Genomic DNA, 18,798 nt, shown 5'->3' with positions numbered 1-18,798 from the left:
GAACATGAGAATGGGAAGAGAAGGCAAGAAAATGAATAACCTATTGTTGAAACTGAGTGAATCTTGAAAATTCCAAGAATAAATGCTTAGGGCAGAGATAAAAACTCAACAAAGTATGTTTGGAAAATACCAGCTCTGGGCTAAGCCTAAACTATACTTCAATTACAGGACTTCATCTGGATCTCTAACAACTCCCTGGAACAAAAGGTCATTAGTAGCTGCTGATTTAGAGGCAATGTCTTCTCTGAACGTATAAACTAAGCAAGTTTTCCAAAAACACCTGTCACTTGGTAACTACTGTTTTTTATGAGCTGTGCGCAGCTTAGGGATAGAAAATGAGAAATCCTCCGACATAATCAGGCAGAGGAAAATGTCAAATTAGCAACCAGAGAAAGAACAAGATTGAGGTACTATTAGTAGATTTGTATTTTTAAGCTTTTTTCAATGAGCAAAAAAGGTCTAACATATTTTCTATAGTGTATCAAATGAAACAAGGAAGTGAAAAATGTTCTCAGTGCCTTGCCTAATCATAACTACCTTTAAGTGAAACTTATTTTTCTTTTAATAACAGAGGAATCAAGAGAACAGACAGTAAAACTGCCCAGAAAACAGGTAGCATGCTTTAAGGGGAAGGAAAGCAAGGACATCAAAAAAATGAAAATTGCCAGAAAAGGAAGACATTCAGAATATTAACGGCACACTTGAGATGGATACTTTTTACAGAACAGGGCCTATCTTGCCTAAGAACGAGTCTGAGCTTGGGTCAAAATAAAACATCTCAAATTCATAGCCATATTCTTCTGAGTTATTCCTAAGGACTGTAATGTAATAAAGGGACAATAAAAATTATTCAGCAGTCTTACTGTCAATTTTTTTAAAATAAAATATTTTAATCAATAATCTGGCATTCTGCATTAAATTAAAAGTACAGGTTGCCAACCCCCAAGGAAAAATCAATGTGTATAAATCCTGTCCTGGTAAAAAGGAGGTTCTGATATTTGGGGAAAATGCTACTAAACTTTATAAATAGAAACATTCTGGAGATATGAGACTTACGGAGCATAACATTCATTTAATGTTCTACATCTCTCTGAACCACAGTTTGAGATTCTGAGTGGTGTCATGTACTGCTTGTTGGAATGCCCTGGGCTATTGATGACAATCTGTAATTTTCTGACAAACCTATCATGTATTTTTGAGTTGACAAAGATTCATCTCACTCATTTGTAACTTTCTAATGAACTAATATTTCAGACTTTAAATTTCTAGGTTACCTCACAAAATGAATTTCTGGACCTGCAAAATCAAGGATTATGTCTTTGACAAGAGACACTTCCTAGGTGTCCCACCCAGCTAAAGAGCACAACCAGTCTTTCTCTGGATTCTCCTTTATTGAAAGCAAAAAGGAATTCACCTTTCACACAGTAGGTGCGTCTAGAACTTGAAGGTTGTGGTCATTAGATGGCTCTCTCTGAACCTGAGCCAAGACCTACCTTCACCAATCAGCATTAGTTCTGTCCTCATCAGTCAAACTCTTTGTACTTCCCAGTTTTCATAGAAATGGAACAGCTTTCCTGTTCTATAATAGAATTAATACATATTTCTCATCACTTGTGATTTTTTCCTACTATTTCTAGGCTATAAAAATGAAAGTAGGTACATTAGTTACTTAAAATAATTTTCATTGATCAATGAAAAAAAGCCAATTAGTAACAGCAAATTAAGTAAAAATGAATATTTGTTGAAGGTTTATCTTATACCAGGGACCAGTCTATGCACTTTATATAGATTATTTCATTAGTCCTCTTATGATCCAGAAAAGTAGGTACTAATATTATATGTATTTCACAGATTAGCTCATAGAGTTTAAGTAACTTGCCCAAGGTCTCCCATCTAGTAACTGATGGGGCCTGGATGTGATCCCAGGCAGTCTGCAACTCTACAGCCTGTTGTGCTCCTAACCATTAGCTTCTACAAAGTACCATCTCATTACTGAAATCCAGTTTAAAGCTATTCTTATCAAAACACTCTTATTCCTAATGAAATCACCAGTAGGAATTAAGATAGGGCAAAACAACTCCTTGAGGGCAGTGTAGAAATCACTGGGAAGTTTATATAGTTAAACTTCATGACCTCCTAATTCCAAACTCTGTATTCACTGAAACTACAGAAATTGTGAGAGATTTAAAATGATTTAAAAAATAAAGTTTTTAAAATAAAATTGAATTTTTATTAGATTTTGGTGCACCCATCACCAGAGCAGTGTATACTGTACCCAATGTGTAGTTTTTTTATTTATATTCAAAAACTTACTCTATGAATGAGGCAAAGTAGAGGGGAGTATTTCAGAACCTGAGTTCTGAGGGAAAACAAACCAGCTAACCAGGTTTCTGGGCAGGGGCTTGACTGAACTGAGTAGAATTTGAGTAGAAAGCCAGATATCAGACAATTGGGGGAAGGGAAAAAGTGAAGGATAAGGGAATCAGTCTGTAATTTTTAAATTGTTCCTTGGAATGCAAGAGTTCGTTTGAGGGGTAGTTTTTCAAGAACAGTTAAGTTTCAGTAATTTCTAAAATTAACTATTTTTCCCTCTGCATATTAAGATTGTTGGAGAATGCTATTTCTATATGTATTTCCCTTTATTCTTTCACCTCTATACTCCATCATAAATTGACTCCACCAGTGCACTTGTTTTTGAGTGCAATCAAAAATCACATTAAAAATAAATGTTTCCATTTACAAATAGACAAAAACAAACACAAAAATGAAAAAAGTCTATGGTCTCAAAACATATTCCTATAAATATCAATAGCTGTAGTTGCAATAAATATTGTTTCAGAGTCTAGCTTGTAACATGGATCAATGGTGACAAACCATTCTAAGTTTAATTATCTACTATATAAGCATATATATATTTTATCACTATAATTTTATTACAATATTCTGTAATATTTTAAAATAAATATAATTATTAATAACGCAGCATGTGTTATTTCCATCAAAATAATTTTGTATCCTCCCAGCACCTTGGAAGGCTGAGGTGGGCGGACCACTTGAGGTCAGGAGTTTGAGGCCAGCCTGACCAAGATAGTGAAACTCCATCTCTAAAAAAAAATACAAAAAAAATAGTCAGGCATGGTGGTGCATGCCTGTATTCCCAGCTACTTGGGGCTGAGGTGGGAGAATCACTTGAACCCTGGAGGCAGAGGTTGCAGTGAGCCAAGATCATGCCACTGCACTCCAGCCAGGGTGACAGAGTGAGACCCAGTCTCAATAATAATAATGATAATAATTTCATATTCATTTTTAAAGTGACTAACCACAAAAGGATATTTCCTTAGTTCTTAATTTGGAGGCAAATGTCTTTTTATTAAAAGTTCTTTTTAGAAGAATCTGAATCAGAAAACAAAAACTTGCTAAGAGTTTGGAAAATTAAAAAAAAATCCCAACCTAAATAACACAATACATATTTTAGAACGTAGAATTAAATCTTTCAAAGGATCTTCTTTTCATTATACTGGTAGTCAATGAAGCTGTGCCCAGTTTTATAATTTTGGTGTTCCACAGTTTCTCTATAGAATTTACATTTAGAAATCTATGTACATGTACATACTACATGCTCAATTTCAAACAAAGAAAAAGTTGCAAAGTCTGTAATGTTGAAAATACATCTATGGATGTATTCAACTGGCTTTACAACAAATTCTAACATGAGAAAAAAAGTAAATGGTGAAGTGGTAGTAGACGTTTGGTTCTGAGCTGTGACGCATGTTCTCTGTCTTAGTTCCTTACAACTTTCTCATACCACTACCTGTATCAATATTACTTAGTCATGTGCTGCTTGATGACCCTTTAGCAAAACAAAACAAAACCAAAACCAAAATCTATTATTTTACCACAAAGTCATGAAAGTCTGAGAATTTGGGGCAATAAGCATTCTGTTTGGCATTAAGTTTTTACCCGCTATTCTAGTTAAATTTAATACATTCATCATATTAAACTATATAAACCATTTCTAGTTTGCCTTTATTCTGTTAATGATTAAGTCCAATGTTCTGAGTGCTTTTCGTAATTTTAAAAGAAAATTTAGAAAGAACTGTCTTCTGCTATTTTTTTCCTCAAACCCAAATTAGTTCATTGTCAGAAAGGTGGTTTGAAAATCTCAGTAATTAAACAAACCTAGAGCCTATAATTTTCTTGATAGTGAAACCCTCTATTTGCTTCTGAAAGCAGGCGGAGGACATGTCATTCTTCCATTTACTATTCATATTTCACCACTATCTTTTATGTGCTACAGTAGTTTTGAAAATGCCAGATTGAAGAGGTTAATTTATACCATTAGCTGTCACTTTTAGGAAACGCTTGCATATTTGCATGTTTTTTAGGAAAGCAACATGCGAGTGTGCAGAGGGGGTGAAGGAGCATTACTTTAATACTAGGCTGTACATTTATTCCTCTGACTTAGCACACATTATTGCTCTTGATGTCACAAAAAATAAATAGCAAAATATAATTTGTAGCAATTTTCCTAGCCCCATGATCAATAGAAAGAGAAACAGAAAAGAATCAGAAAGCCTTTGCTTGTCAAAATGCACACTAGTTCATTGATTGCTATGATCACAGTCCCTAATTTGACTAAATGCTTTTGGATCTGAGAATATTTTTAATATTGCCAGTGTGGTTATGACTTGAATTTTGAAATAGCCTTTTCTTCTCTTCCACCCCAAACAACTTTTATTTATCCTTTAAAGCCACCAGTTTATATGAAATTATCCCTGAAGTCTTCAGTCTATACAGATTTTTCTCCTCTTCAACTTCCATCTACTGTAGTCAACAGTAGACCATTAAAATGTCTTCCTAACTTTTGTGTGCCTTATTATTTTTTAATCCAAGTTGTAAGTTTTGAGGTAAGGAGCCATGTCTTTTGAACCCTACAGGAATTACCCAGCAAATCTTTCTTCCCTCCTCACAATTCTCTACCCCCAAGTCATGAGATTATTTAAACTGGCACAGAATCCCCTAAGAGGTGGCTTGTTACAAGATTAAAATATGAATTTAATTTAATTTAATTTAATGGTGAATTTCATTAAACAAATACTTCTCTGATGCTAACTATACAATTTTAATTGATTATAGTTTATGTTTATGTTTGTTTTTATATTTCCCAAATTTTGATCTAACGTGCATGGTCTCATTGGTACATCCCAAATACTAGGTTTTTTTTCCTAAAGTTTTTGTAATTTTCTTTGTGAATTAATCAAATCTTGACCAGCCTTTCAGTTGGTACTTTTCTTTCTGTGAGAGTTCATTCCCACTCCAATTTCTATAATACATGGCTCTTCAATTGTTTTTTCTCTGCAGTCTCTCACATTTTTCTCAATCCCTTTGATTGAGCCTAAGAACCTTTGATTTTTACCAAAGCATTACCTAAGGTGCAACTCTGAATCATTGTATATACTGCTGACTGCAGAGTAGAAAGATATTCAGAACTGGTACCCAGAGTGGGCTGTGGCTGTAAAGTATCCCAACTACATGAGGCAATAGGGGAAGGGCCTGAGAGCTGGTGTTGAGGAACCTGGCATTAGTGGCTGGAAAGAGGTAGTCTATGTGACACAGAGAAGGAGCATATGGTAACACCGCTGTCTGCAATATTTCGAAGGTAGATGAAGGACTTAATGGACTTGTAGCTCTACCAGAGAGAATGGACAACAGGATGTAAGTATCATTTATTGGTTACTGTGAGCTGTATTTGACAAGGTATAAGAGACAAATGAGCTCAGAAAAGACTAGATTTGTTTGCAAGGATGAAAAAAAGGGAATAGAAAGGTCCAAGAACACAGAAAAGGCAACTGCTTTCCCTTCTTAAATAGCAGAAGAACTGAGAAGGGCACTGAGCTAAAAATGCATATTTCAACTCAGCCTCAGTAAGGGTTAATCAAGATGTGGTCACCACCCCTGTTATAAATCCTCTGAATGGATTAAAGTGTTTAAGAGCAAAATCAAATTAAGGTTATAGTACTCAATATATCTTTTCAGTTGGATAGAATAACTCAAGGAAAAGAGACTAAAAATTCTTTTCTCATGGAAAATCTTCTAGGGTTTCCCAACAAAGCCTGACAGTCTGAAATTATCATTACCTAAATTGGGAGTGAGAAGCACAACACCTAAAGGACACAGAAATACAGCAAATCTTAAAAGTACATCCAGGAAAAAAAAAAAAAAACTGACGGTGCAATTATTAGCACACAAAACTGTACTGAATTAATTTTAAAAGGAGCTATGGTTTTGAGAGTATTATACTATGAAAAGAACACTATTCAGTACCTAACACAACTCTTAAACTCCTAAAGACTTACATATAGGAAGTGATCAAATGAAACTGCAAAGCCCCCAGGATGGCATCCTTTCCAATGCTCGCTTTATAGGTGATGATCATAGAAGATAATCAGATCAGGGAGACCAGGGAGAGTGGGACCAGGGGATCAGAGAACGATAGACAGAGGCTTTCTCCCAGGAAGCGGAACCAGATCTAATAATAATAATTTAAAAATGTATCTAGCCCTAGGATAAGGGACTTTCAAATAGCCTCCCAGTAAGATTTTGGAATGGCTTCAGGTTAGTGATGGTGTGTGAGTTATTTTCTTCTCTTTCAAATGATAGTGCTTATTGTGATGATCCTATTTTCCACTTGTGCATTAGTGAGTACTACGTGTATGTGTGTGTGTGTGTGTGTGTGTGTGTGTATAGTTGTATTACTCCAGAATGTGACACTTAACTGCCAAAGCCATACCCAATAGAATTCTCCTTCCTTCTGCCACGGTGATTAATAATGTCTTAGGCGGTGGCTGCCCCATCATCTCTGTCTCAGAGTGAGGACGACACAGAACAGAGCCCTAGCCAAAGTATGGAGCAACAAATCAACCTCACTGTTTTGAGAACTGGGGTCTGTTTAATACTGCAGTACCACCTTGCCTATCCTGACACGGTCCTTGAATTGAAAATAAAGATCATAAAGAATATAGCTTATTTATGAAGCCTTCTCCGGGGAGCATATTAGACTAACTCCTGCCTTGTACTCTCTTGGAATAGTGTGAAACTCCTAGAGACAAAGTGAAACCTACTGCATAAGTAATATTTAAGAATTTCTCCCGACTTCATTGACCCTAACCTATCCAGTTTCTCCCCGGAACATGTAACGAAATGAGTGGAATTCCCACAGGACTGCCCCTGTCCCACTCTGGTAAATTTTTCAAACCTACGTTTGTTACTAGTTTGTTTCTGAATTCACACCTCTACTTTCTTCCCATCTTTTGAAAACTACTACTTCAATTGTCTTTATATTTTCAACAGCTTTCTCTTAATTATACAAGAAAACAAACGCTTCTCCCCCGGCCCGCCCCGTGTTTGGTAAATAAAATGACTGCACATTTCCTGTATGTATTAAATTCCATTTCTGTGCCACAGAACACAACCGCAAAATAAAAGAAGAAGAGATAGTAGAGGTAATCCAAGCTGGATTCATTATTTTTTAAAATTAATAAAACTGGAACATAAAGATGGTATTTGACTAGTTCAATATAATGAACATGAAGAGATTATTTGACTGGTCCAAGATTTCCCAGCTCATTTGGGGCTAAGCCAGCTGGAATCTGAGTTCAGGTCTCCTGGTTTCCAGTCTCGTTCAAATTATACAAAAACGCACATTAAACTGAATATGCGGTTCAGTTTCATGTGTGTTGACATTACTTGACAGTTCAGTAACACTGTGAGGAGAGGGACATTAAATGTAGCAAACCTTCTTTACTTAAAATCCTTTGATTGTTCTTTATTATCTACTGGGTAAATTCTCAGGTCCTTAGCAGGGCAAACAAGGTATGTATCAGTGATTCCTACCTAACCCACCATTTCATCATATTTCAACACTCTTGACCCACACAGACTGCGTGCTCTAGAATGCTGTTCTTGGCCATGCTGACCTAGTCACTGGGCGCCCAAAGCACCACTGTTTCACACCTACTCATGTTACTTGGCTCTAGCCAGCTCTTTAAAATTAGAAAACTCTTCTGCAATTCCTTGTTGGGGTTGGGGGGTGGTTCATGTATAATCTGAGTAGTCTTTATTCCAGTTCCTACTTGTTACCATGGGAAGATTTAATATTTTCCCCCTCTAAAGTACTTCTAATACAGTGGTATTGCATTTGCTGCATCTGTGATGTACTGGAGGGTGCTAACTCCTCAATCTCTTCATTGTATTTGGGGGACCTCACCTGGTTTAGTTAAAAAAAAAAACTTCATGTTTCCAACTTATCCTTTTATTTCTTTGTATAATTCCATGTTACTCTCTAGGTTGCTGAATCTTGTATTCTGACAACTGGACACATTCCATTTAAAAAACGAGAAGCCAATCTGAGCCCATAATAGCACATGGCTAAGGGAAGATAAATAACATTCTCATTATCAATATCTTTTCTGTAACTGACAAGAAGATTGTTCTACTTGACAAATTATATTTCTGTGAATATCCATAAATTGAACACACTTAAAATGAAAACTATCTAACTTCATTTCCACCAACGAATGCTTAATGCTGAAAGTCAGTTTCTCTTTTCTGTTTATTGCTAGTAGTGGATATAGTCCTTTCACATCATGTAAGACCAAGGCAATTCTTATTTCGTTTTCCAGATATCTTAATTCTTCTGCCAAACTACTCATCCCTCTGTTTTTAATTAGTTGTATATAGTACTGTCTTTATTTCAGGATGTTCACATCTCTATTTTAGTCAATTTTGCTATTTCCTGCCAATCTAACATTCAATAGATAATATAAAAATTGTAACATATGAAATAGTACTCACACTTCAATTAATACTTGAGACTAATCTTGTTTCCAAATTCCTTGCTTTGGAAAGGTAAGATAATATTTTACTCCAAAACCATATTTAGAAAACTTAAAGACTGGTAATGCTAAAATTTAAGCAATTCTCTCAATAATATTCATTTCATAGATTAGTATAATAAAAATTCAAATTAATAATTGTACATTCAAAAATAACTAAAAGAGTATAACTGGATTATTTTTAACGCAAAGGATAAATGCTTGAGGGGATGGATACCTCATTTTCCATAATATGACTGTTACGAATTGCATACCTATATCAAAATATTTCATGTACCCCATAAATATATACACTTACTATGTGCCCACAAAAATTAATCAATTTTTTAAAAAGTTCAAATTAAAATATAGCAATAGGTTTTAGGTATAAGTTCTTTGTGTATATATACAACTATTGACCAGATTTCTTAGTTGTTTTGCATTGGGTTTTGTGATACATTTTTTTAAAAAGACCCTTATTTCAATCAGGTGTATAAGAAACTAAAAATCATCAGATTAGAATTTGTAACTTGAGCTCATTTATCAGATTAAATCAAGAACTTTGAGCTTAAAAAAAATAGGGGGATGAAAGAATAGCCTCTCAGTGAAAATTTATAAACAGCTAAAATGAACAAGACCTTGTGACCTAACTGAGAATGAAGTAGAACTCTTTTTCACTTGGATGAAAGTCTGTAGATGATCCCAAACAATCTTAGAGAGTAATATGTGTTACCTATTAAATTATGTGCTACTAGGTTAGATTCCCAAATGTTCCCTGTATTGTAACCAGTAGATAGCTGATGGTTTTAGAAGTTACCTAATCAGCTAATACACAAATTGTACATCAAAACCAAGCTGCAAGGCAAATTTATCTTAGAGTTAAAAGTTATTTTTCTGTAATTGTTTATTTAATCAGAGCTTTATTTTTCCCTCCTAATTTTAGTCAGAACTTTTTCTTATAGCTTAATCTTAATTAATTTTATAGCTTAATTTAAAACACTCTATTAGCCATAATGAAAGAGTTAAATAAGATAAATTAGGTAAGCTGAAATTTACTTAACATTTTGCTTTATGCCAACTAATAAGAATGTCGATTTAAAAGTAAATCCAATTTTAGTAAGAACAACTTTGTCTTAATTTCTTTCATAAAATATAGGATACAGGACATCAAAATTACTATTCCCACTGAAAATTCCTAAGGAATACTTTGTGGATAATATTATATTCCTCCTCATAAATTACTTGAAAAACAGGCATTCCAACTTAGACAAATAATTTGTCCTACTCATGTAGTCAAAGATAACTCAATAAATAGTATGTCCAATGGCATTTATAGAAACTTGGAAGGAAGATACTTCCATTTGGGGGCTTGGTTTTGATGCCATCTCTTGAGTATGAATGAAATCTGTGTAATGGTGGGATCCTGCTAACAATCATTTTGGTAGAATAGATTATGAGGCAGTATAATCTCCCTTTACTGTAGGATGATATTGAGATGTCTTGCTGTTTGTGGGAGAAAAAGATTAGAAGATGCTACACATGCTATATTGGGGACAGTGAGACAAACGTGACCTTGTAAGTTGATCCTCTATGGCCCAAGGGCATCATGTAGTCATTTTCTGAAGGATCAGAGAAGAGAAGGCCTGGGCTCATCACACTGAGTATACTTGTATAGCATGATATATAGGTGTAGCTGGTGGTGGTGGGAGCAAGATGATGATGGTGATGGTGATGGTGATGATAATGATAATGATGAAAGCTATTATCTAAATGAGAGTGTTTATTCCACATACTTTTTTTTAATGTCTTCCAATGTATTGTTTAATTTAATGTCTTCCAATGCATTGTATCCACAGAAAAAACTTTCAAAGTAGATACTGACTCACTTTCTAGATGAAAAAGCATTACTTCCAAAGGTTAAATATCTCACTAAGGTCATATATACATTCTATGGTGGACTTGGAATTTTTATTATTTCAAAGATCATTCTCTTCACCACTATACCAGACTGTCTTTGATTTCAGTTAGCATGAAATCCTGCAGGACTATACTTTACAATGTGTAATTTCATGAAATTCCAGAAAAACTTAATTATAACCTTTTGCTTTCACAGATGTGCAGTTTTAAGAAGACCAGGTATAGTAAATTTTACCCCCATGGACCTGGTGCTGGTTAAATGAGAGGTTATATGACTTTTAGAAGTCTTCCAAAGTTCATATTCAGAGGTAATTTCTACTCCAAATAAACTAACTTAACAGTCCCGCTGCAAATGTGGTGAAGTAGAAAGCTTAAAGAGCTATATAGGTTTGGCATGGAACTTCTTCATGTACTGGACATAATAAATCTAATTTACATAAGGCAGGCTTGGAAGCAGAAAATGCAGGGCTATATTTCTGTGGGCTGAAATCTCCATTTTTTTTGGTCAGAAAAGCAATTCTGAAATTTTTTTTTTTTCCTGCACATGTACAAGACTGTTTGGAAAACCCACTACTCGAAGATTGACCTTGTAGTTATTCAAATTTCTGAGACTCAATTTATAATCTTTATCACAATGTAGGGATTATGTTTCTAATTAAAATTCAGGTTTAGCAAATAATTAAATAAAAATGAATTTATTTTAAATGATCATAATTAGCAACAAAATAAAAATTGAATCTTGACCTTATATGGTAAAGTGTTTGGATATCTTCATGATAAATCACATCTTAAATATATCTTGGGGAAGGGAATATAGCACAGAAGAGACAAAAGTGGCTTTTTCAAATTAGAGCAGTCTTACCTCTTGCATTTGTCCTGCATTTGAACACAGTCTTGCATCTTAGCCTTGCATTTGAACACAGTCTTACCTCTTTCTAGCTCAGTGACTTTGGCAAGTCATAACAACTGTTCAAGTCTGTCTCTTCATAGGTAAAGGTATAAAAATAATATCTAGAATTCTAGAACACGAGCTTCATGAGAAACAAAATTTCATCTGTCCTGTTTCGCATGGAACTGCTTCACCACCAGCGCTGTGCCTACACACAGGAGATGCCCCAAAACCTTAACTGAATAAATAAATTATCTACTCTCAGGAATTATTTTGTAGATTAAAATAAATTATGTGAAAAAAGTACTTAGCACAATATATGGCAAAAATACATATTCAATTAATGTTGCTTTCTTTTTCCTTTAATTAATTCAAAGTATATTTTAAGTATTTTATTTTAAATCTTTTATGTTTTGTTACAGGAAGCAATGAAAAATTACTTACAAAATAAGAAAAACTTACCATCAAAGTCAGCTTTTAAAAAGACACAAATATCACCAGTTAAGCACTTTACTCTCAGATGAACCAACTCCCAAGTTTGGAAATTTCAGTGTGTTTAGAAATGTAGACTAGTCATTTGACTGGTAGTTACTGATGAATGCCAATCAATACAGTATGGGGGGAAGATATTATATATTGGCATTTCTGATTTGGTATCTCATACACTTACAAAAATAACTTATTCTAAGTAAAACATAAAATACATGCACGAACTTCAGAATTGGAGGGATCGTGGCAGTGAATAATCTTGTCCAAAGCACTAAAATCACTTGTATAATTTGCATATTTTATATTTAAATGACTTGTCTGCTCAAAGAGTTATTCTTTCAACAGATGTTTAGTATCCCCTTCTACTGTGACAGGGTATTATATATTTTATTTTCCTTCATAAATTTTAGCATGAAACCTCAAAAATTCTAAATATGCTACTAATCCACGAGGAAAATAGGAAAAAATGCAGGATGGACACTCAATCTTTAGATAAATGTAGATTTGGTGCTAGATAAGAATTATAAAGTTTCATGACACTGTAGTATTTTACTGAGGTGGAAAGATCTGGTTTTTATTTGGAAGTTTAGTGAAGAGTTCTAAGTTAATAAAATATTCTGTTTAGATAGTTTTGTAACATCTTAAAAAATCATTCTAGAACTTTTACTGGGAAGTTTTTTGGTCCCAGGTCATATTTTTGTACCTCATTAAAAATTAACTAAAAATACATTTAATAAATACACTGAGCCAGTTTATTATAAACTTGATTTGGATTACTTTCTGAATTTATTTTTAAAAGGCTTTCAACTGTCCTTCTCTAATATAATTTCTGTTGAAAATCATTATAGAACAAAAAGGTTATTCATACCTTTTCCCAGTAGACGCTCCATGATTTGGAAAATATCGTCACCATGTATAATCAGTAATGAGATGTTTTTTTAAAGTTCAGATTCTGTTAGACTGATTCTCATTTTTTTAAAAACATGCTTTCATGAATACTGATTGCAACTCCAGCTATCCGCCAATTAAAAGCAAGGCCACACCATAGTCAAATAGTGAAGTAGGTTAAATGAAAGTTCTGTGTGCTCAAATTTCCGATTTTATGCCCCACTCTCATTCATTGATTCAACATTTCCTGAACAACTTATGGGTGGCAATCACTATTGGAGAGTCAAATGAAGTACTTATTGGATACGAGAAGCTTCAGTCTAGTGGGAAATTTTGCATAGTGTTCTAAGTTCTATGATAAATGCATTATGGATGTAAAATGTGTTACAAAAACAGTGCTTAGAGTTGGGACTCAAATAATGTTTCAGTTGTTTTTAAGAGGGATTTAAGATTTATTAAAGGTTGAAACAATGTACTTGTAAAGGCACAGAGGAGTGAGATAACATGATGCCACCCAGAGTACAGGGTATTTGATCTACTTTAGATAGAGAGGTAAGATATTGGTAGAAAAGCTAGGAGTCAGAAAATAACAGGCCTTGTTTTGTTTTCCTGAGAGTTAATCAGAATGATAGGATTCAAGTTTAGGCTTTGGAAGTAATTCTAAGTATAAAAGTAGATGTAAAGGGCTTAAAAGGATCATGTATGCAGTTGCGAGTGTGGTGCACTGCACAACTCCAGGGGGTCATCATTCATGCACACTACAATGTGAATGGCTCTCCTTGGAGTTTACAATATTATTGCTGTGGTGCCAGAGGCTGTGAGAAGAGAGACCTGTATCAATCCTCAATGCTGTTTCCCTGTCTTTCAGCACAGTACTTAGTACCTGCATTTATTTTCCCTCATTTCCTCATCAAACATTATTCTCATTATCCTTCATCTGTACTAATGAATACATGACTGAGGTCAGTCTACAATATAAGCTACCACAATTCATGGATGAACAAACATGAAGTAGTAAAGAAATTTAGCTCTAACTCTAGAATTTTAGGCAGAAGTAATACAAAGATTACTTTAAGTACCGAAATCCAATCATCATCCATACTGACACATTTAAGTTGATGCTATCATAACATGAACACTTGTCACATCACCTGGGAAACTTCTTAAAAGGAAGACTTTTCTAGTTTCATCTAAAATATTGTCCATCAGAATGTCTAATAAGTTCACTAGCTGATACTGAATGGATACTGCTAGTCCATAGGAATGACTGCTTTAAAAACAGCTCCTCAACGGGAGCTGACAATTCTAGTCTGTACAGAAGTCAGCCTAGATCTGAGCTTAAGACTCATGGTTTGCCTAGATTTGGAAATTTCCACTAAATGAAGAGCATAGTTACAGGACTCTTCTCTGAGGTACACTGAGACACATGATAATTTAGGAGATTAAGATTTTCGTATCTTGGTCTGTTCATCACTGTTCAGAAACAAAGAAATAAATGCTTATGAAGTTGGCTCATCTACTCTAACAGACACTTCTCTATGCACAATAACATAACATAGTTATTGTGTCTACAGACACTTCTCTATGCTGGAGTGCAGTGGCACAATCTTGGTTCATTGCAACCTCCACCTCCTGGGTTCAAGAGATTCTCCTGCCTCAGCCTTCCGACTAGCCGGGATTACAGGTGTGCACCACCACATTCAGTTAATTTTTTGTATTTTTAGTAAAGATGGCATTTCACCATATTGGCCAAGCTGGTCTCAAATCACTGGCCTCAAGTGATCCACCAACCTCGGCCTCTGAAAGTGCTGGGATTATAGGTGTGAGCCACTGCGTTGATAACTTAAGAGAGCACAGTTTTTCTCCCTCTCTTGTTTTTCATCATAAGTTCTCTTTCATAAGCTAAACTTCCACCTCATCTAGGACACTGTTTCTAGACATATTGATTGTTTATGTGAGTGCATCAGCTTTTCAATATCCTCCTTGAAATTATGTACTCAGAACTGAATTCAACACTGCAGAGGTCATCTGGCCAGTGCAGAATTTATTGAATTAATTATTCTGTTCTGTATGCCATAAATACGTTAGTGAAGCCCAAAGCGGCACTTGCTGTTAGAAAAGCCGTATGATATTGGGCTTGACGTCAATCCAAATTTTTAAATCTTACTTTTTGTTTCTTCATTTGCTTATGAACAAATATGCAGGTACTTTCCATACTGAAGTTTTATTAAAAACTTAAGTGCAACATTTTATTTTCTCCTATTGAATCTTCTTAGTTTAGTATTTTAACTGAAGGTTAATGAGAAACCTTTCTAAATCTGTATTCTATCATTCATACATTAGCTACATATTCTTCTTTTTGATGTCAAAATGTAAATGTGCATTATGAGGGGCATATTGATTAATGATAAAAATATTAAATAGGGTGATGCCTTAATGGGTTTTACAATTCTTCTCTTATCCTGTGATTTTGTTCTGCAAAAACTATTCTGCTGCAAACAGGACAATCCTTACAAGGTTATGAAAGAAGAGAGAGATATACTATTGTAACCCTAATTCCCTCATAAATAAATAAACTTTTAAAATAAAAATATATAGAACATCTTTATCTTTTAAGCTCTTAAAGACATTATTTATATACAATGTACAGAAAGTATTTGTAGAAGACAGTGAAGCAATACATAATATCAGTTTTCCAATTTCATAGTTTCTCTAAATGAAGCTGATATTAAGAAGTTTATCTGGTGACCATTATAGGGATGATTTTTTAAAACATGATTTCAAAAAGACTTTAAATGTGGTTACCAAAGTTAGTATATTTGGAAAAGAATAATGTTAATAAAATATCTTGCATTTTTTTGTATCTCCATAAAGATAATGATTTTATTTTTAATATAAGGCATGCTTATGACAACACTCATTCATTTAGAATAACCCATTTATACATGCATATTTATTAATATGGTGGCTATATGCCAGCTTTTTCCAGGTGGTATTAAAATAGATATTACTTGTATCCACATTTATCAATGTACTCAGCCTTTAAAAATTAAAATCAACCAATTTTGCTTGTCTCTTTGAAAATTAATCCTTTCCCTTTTCTCTAATTCTTTTCCATGCTCTCTAAACTACTTCTTTATCCATATTCTCTAAATTCCCAAAAGGTCAAACATAGTAAAATAAATTTAATGAAGTATATATCTATTAATGGGAATAATGTATACATTATGAAAAAGTTTAATGAGATTATTTCTAAGCAGCTGTCTAGCTATCAACAAAAATACTGCATCAAATACAGAAAATTTTAATATTCATTAAATCTACCTAGCTTTCGTACATTATTCACTATACTGTGCTGTATGTTTGAAATGTTGTGTCACACGAAAAGAGAGACAGCTTCAACCATTTGATATCTAGTATAACAAATAAGAGCCTCTCCTTTGCTTCTAGCTATGCATATAATGTGTATAACACTGTTCATTCCCCAAAATATCACTTCCTATGCTGTATCCACTGATTAAAAGTTCCACGACCACCAGTGCATAAAATGATGAACACAGAATGTCTTTTAAACATTTAGAAGCCATAGATGTTATTTATATCCCTATTTTTCCCAATTAACATTGGCAGAAATTCACTCCAGATAAAAATAGTTGATGTTTTAAATTAGTTAATAATGTCCATAAAGCACTTATAAAGGAACTTAACGCTAAACGTTATGACTTTTATTAAAAGTAAATATTAATGCTTTTCTTTTAGGCTAATAGAATTTGTCAAGAAGAAATAACACAGGAAGGGGAACATCAGACTTCAGGGACTGTTGTGTGGTGGGGGGAGTGGGGAGGGATAGCATTGGGAGATATACCTAATGCTAGATGACGAGTTGGTGGGTGCAGCGCACCAGCATGGCACATGTATACATATGTAACTTACCTGCACGTTGCGCACATGTACCATAGAGCCTAAAGTATAATAATAATAATAGTAATAATAATAAAAAAAAATTAAAAAAATAAATAAATAAATTTCAGAAATAACACCCACATAAGCATCTCTTATTCATGAATAAGTACAGAAACTAGATGAATTCTAATGCAATATCTCTATAAAGTTACGATGTTAGTGATGCACTTAAACCTACAATGCTATTTAAAGAAGATGTTACCAGTATATCATTTCAAACTTGCACTGAATTACTAGCAATACTCATTGTAATAAGAAAAACGAACAAATACTTTTTAAGGAAATCTCAGTTTGGTATGATTATCATTGTGAAGTTAAAATAATGCTTTTTTCCTCTCCTGTCTTTTTCCATAAACAAAAGCCACAGTGCCAAGACCAAAACATAAAAAACAGTAAAATTATATATTTTTCTTCTTTTTGAACAGAAATAGTAATGCCAAGTTCAGTTTGTTCCGTTGATTTTAAGCCAAATAAATGGCAAAAAATAGTGAAAAGCCTGGTCATATCATGTGTCATAAGCTTCTATTAAAGTCCTTATGTAAATTTCAGATCCCTAAGCTGCATGAGACAGAATCACTCCTGAGCTCAAAAGTTCCATGTGATAAGAGAAAAAAAGAAAAGAAAAAAGGGAGGAAGTAGGGGGGAGCAGTCACATGCCTAGAGAATGAGAACACATGTTCCTGTATGAAAAAGTCAATATTTAAATACCATCTTCTCCTTAAGTAATGACAATATGACAAATTATTCCTCATCCAGTAATTTCAGTTTACAGTCAAAGTAATAATATGCTGTCCTACAATAAGGTATCATGGATATTAAAATGGGGGAATCTCAACTTAGCTTTACGCTTTCAAAACAGAAAAGCCTGAAACCAGGGGAATAGCATAAATAAAACAAAAGGCTTCTTGGCTTTATTATTCATGCTTTAGATATAATTTCACTAATTCCTCAAGGGCTGCTATATTTTATTATGGATTAACAGATTTCCTCAAGACACACTGGTTCAGCAAAGCTTACTTGAATAAATGAAACTCTAAGTTCATAAATTATAATGTTTTCATTTATTTTAGAAATATTAATTAAAAATTCACTATACACAGGGTTACCATAATCAGTATAAAACAAAACTGGCTGCTGCAAATTTACTATTTAGCAAAACTTGTTTAAAGTCATGCTGTATTTCTCCACGAAAAAGAAAACTAAATTGTCCTAGGATTACATTTCACAAACTTATAGTTAATTGGAATACTCTTTAAAAACTCATGCAAAGGCCTGAAAATGCAATAATCGTGCATATACTACCATATTTTTGAGGCACCAGAAGAGAAATGTCACCAAAGTTATGGCACTAAGTCACTGTAAACCTGAATAGGGACAATGGGCAGTAAAAGTGGAGTTAAGACCTGTCAGTCCCCCAAATCATCATTCATTCCCAGTATCCAAAAAAAAAAAAAAAAAAAAAAAAAATTCACTGCGTGTTTCTAACTTCAATATGGCTTCAATGGCCATGTTCTTTTTGCTTCATGAGATGGTCTTTTCTATATTTTCCAATCATCATTTTTGATAGACAACTTCTTTCCACTCCTCTGCTCCCAGTCCTTTGAGAACTAGAGCTTTTATATCTGTTTGCACTTCATCTTCCTGACTGATCATGATGTAGTTTATTTTTGCAATTTCTACTCCATCTGTTTGTCTCACCCACGATTTTCTGAGGTTTTTTTCTCCCAAACTTAAAAAAAAAAATACTCTTTTAAGTGTGTATCGCTGATACTATGTAAA

The 18,798-nt window shown here is 33.9% G+C and overlaps 1 protein-coding gene and 1 long non-coding RNA gene across 2 annotated transcripts in view; one reads left to right on the top strand and one right to left on the bottom strand.

Annotated features, from left to right (window-relative positions):
• Window positions 1-753, top strand: part of LOC129049077 (uncharacterized) — a 35,100-nt gene extending 34,347 nt beyond the window's left edge. Inside the window, exons 4-5 of the long non-coding RNA XR_008511859.2 lie at window positions 169-207; window positions 572-753. This is a non-coding gene — a long non-coding RNA (uncharacterized LOC129049077). The remainder of the gene's footprint in view (window positions 1-168; window positions 208-571) is intronic.
• Window positions 1-18,798, bottom strand: part of PDE3A (phosphodiesterase 3A) — a 303,896-nt gene that overhangs the window by 90,641 nt on the left and 194,457 nt on the right. The window lies entirely within an intron of this gene.

Source organism: Pongo abelii, chromosome 10 (genome assembly GCF_028885655.2).
Source record: "Pongo abelii isolate AG06213 chromosome 10, NHGRI_mPonAbe1-v2.0_pri, whole genome shotgun sequence".
NCBI classification, from domain to species: domain Eukaryota; kingdom Metazoa; phylum Chordata; class Mammalia; order Primates; family Hominidae; genus Pongo; species Pongo abelii.
Note: the sequence above shows the minus strand (reverse complement) of the source record. Positions and strands in the feature narration are given on the sequence as shown.